Below are 2,619 nucleotides of genomic sequence, written 5' to 3'. Positions count from 1 at the left end.
TTGGACTGTGAGACTGCCTTCTCTCTGCCGGACCTCGGATACTACCAGCTTTCTCTGGGTGGATGTTGCCTTGTACCATAGGTTCCAGCGTGTCCCGAATCCAAAAGCCCCTCTTCCCTGCTGCACCTGTCCTACAATGTCTCCCTGCCTGAGAGCAGATTTTGCTTGCTGTATGGCCTCAGTCGTGGTCCACTTCTTTCCGGTAGCCAGTCTGGGAGCAGCTGCTTGTATTACACCATATTGAGACTTTGTCAAGGTCATGTCCAGTCTCACTTTGGTACATTTGTATTCATCAATGAGGCTTGAAACAGGCAGTTCTAGAGCGCTTTTCCCATACAGGCTGATATTACTGAGGCAACGCGGGAGTCCAAAACACTTCTTCATTAAATAGCTGATTAGCATTGTGTAATAACATTGTGTCACAATGTAGTTTTAAGAGTTATTTAGTCGAGAATGGTTGTTTAAATTTCAAGTATGTGGCTTAGATTTAGTTATTATTTCTCCGTACATCCCCCTACTGCCTGGGCCGTAGCACTTTCTGGGCCGTGTATACGAGTTTCATAGGTAAAAATTGCTCATGAACGCCCTCACATTTTGAAACTTTAATGTAATGATCTTGTAATTACGGCTTCAGAAGTCGGAATTATCAAATTTCCGATAGCACGTAAAGGCAGCATAAGCAGGAGCGCTGGCGCCCACTGAAGGCTCGCACTCATCTCAGGAACACGATGGCCGAGCTCAGTATTTTGACTAAATCGGAAAACCTTATAGTATGCTTCTGAACACTTTCCATACATGGCACTCGTCTCATTGTATCATTGTGTGATACTTTTGTATAAGGTTTTAGACTAGTGTAGCGGGTCTTACTAACTCAATAATGGACCAGGTGATAATGATCAGAAGACTGCTTGGTACGTACAGGGAGGCGGCGGTGATACTGAATAACAGGCAGAGACAGAAGGTAAGTTGAAATATAGGCCTTTACTTTACTGTACTAATTTTAGTGACTTTCCTTGAATATTTAAATTTTCCACATGAATCACATACCCAAAGAATAACAATAAAGAAAACAGAGAAAATACAATAGCTATAAATGTATACCCTGGGTGCACCCTCTAAATTACTATTCAGTCAACAGTAATCACAATCACAATCAATGTAATTTAACACAAATTAAATCACAATCACCGGTGATATCACATGAAACTCACAAAGAAGTCTTTCAAGTTCAACTTTGTGTCAATTGGAAGAATGATCAGCGTTTACTTTCTCCTATTGTGCTCCTGAGATGTTTCAGTCCCATAAACAAAACTATAAAGAACCAGTCTCTGAGAAGTGTTCTCTTACTTGTCTGTAGAAAAGAATAAATGGGAAATTGTCCTTTCCTCTAGATTCGTGATCCTTTCAGGGTCGAAGTGGGAGGCTCGCCATCAATTATGTAAATCCAACTTGGAAAAAAAAATGTTCACACAGAAAAAAAACCTGGCCTGATCACAGGCCAGAATGTGCATTCAATATTGTATATCAATAATGATCTACAATTAAATATAGTACACAGGAACAAATAAAATACATATATGCATAGCATTATCATAGCAAATGACATTATAATCATTTACCTGTCTGTTCACGTGTTTCTCTTTTTTTCCACAGGCACACGCAAACCAAAATGGCGTCAGCGAACGGCAGTGAACACTCATTACACCATGCGGTCTGAACATAACCACACCGTAAATTAACAATCCGAACCATACTACATCACAATACAATACCATTTTGTCTCCAATGTATAAAACAAATAAAACACTATTACATGAAATGTGTTGTCATTCGTTTTTAAGGCTAATTATAACATTAGTAAACTCACCGATTCAAAATGTAAGCTCTGAAGTGCTTGATCGACACAATCACACTGGATCATCCAATATCTCGAATTTAAACACTGATTCGTTCAGTTTAAGTAACTTTAAACAGTTTAAGATTGATATTTTTCAATTCTCATGTCAGATCGGATTTCCCTGTCACTCTGCATCTGTGTTCCAGCCTGCGCAACGAGCGATCTGTGAGCAAGGGGGGCGGAGCCAACAAATCAACGCTCCGATTGGCTGTTTCTCGTTTCTTGACTAATTCCAAATGCAAATATATTTATACATATATATTTTTATGTATTAGTCTTCTATAATTTCACAAGTATGAATAATAATAATAATGTTATGTTCAAGCAATCATATAAATAATTAATATTTATAAAATAATTATTTAACCAGGGTTACACTTTCCCCCCCTGAAATCATGCGAGTCCCTTTGCATGCTCTGAGTGGCTGATTTATCACTACATTTGGTGAAACATCAGGTAGAATGGAAAGGTCACCTGAATCTTCAACACCATTAAGGGAGCTAACAAGGGCAGTGCTTAACCCCTGGAACAAAGACTGAACAACATAAGACAGGGGGTTTCCAAGCTGAAAGTAGGAGAGTCTCTCAGGTCCCTCTCTCTGTCTACCAGAGCGTCTGGGCGGGATGTCTGAATTTTGTACCTCCTCAATTTCTGACTGTTGTTCTCTCCCTTCAACAGGAAAATCTGAGGTTTCAGCAACACTTGTCAATTCAACTGCTTCT

The 2,619-nt window shown here is 39.4% G+C and overlaps 1 long non-coding RNA gene across 1 annotated transcript; it reads right to left on the bottom strand.

Moving 5' to 3' along the window:
• Positions 1 to 990: 990 nt before the first annotated feature.
• Positions 991 to 2,041, bottom strand: LOC137046519 (uncharacterized). The gene is made up of 3 exons (XR_010898982.1): positions 1,868 to 2,041; positions 1,620 to 1,713; positions 991 to 1,487 (listed from the first exon to the last, which is right to left on the bottom strand). It is a non-coding gene; the product is annotated as an uncharacterized lncRNA (long non-coding RNA).
• Between the last annotated feature and the right edge of the window lie 578 nt (positions 2,042 to 2,619).

The sequence above is a fragment of the Pseudorasbora parva genome, chromosome 18, assembly GCF_024679245.1.
Source record: "Pseudorasbora parva isolate DD20220531a chromosome 18, ASM2467924v1, whole genome shotgun sequence".
NCBI lineage: Eukaryota > Metazoa > Chordata > Actinopteri > Cypriniformes > Gobionidae > Pseudorasbora > Pseudorasbora parva.
The sequence above is the reverse complement of the archived record's forward strand: the minus strand, read 5'-3'. Positions and strand labels throughout refer to the sequence as shown.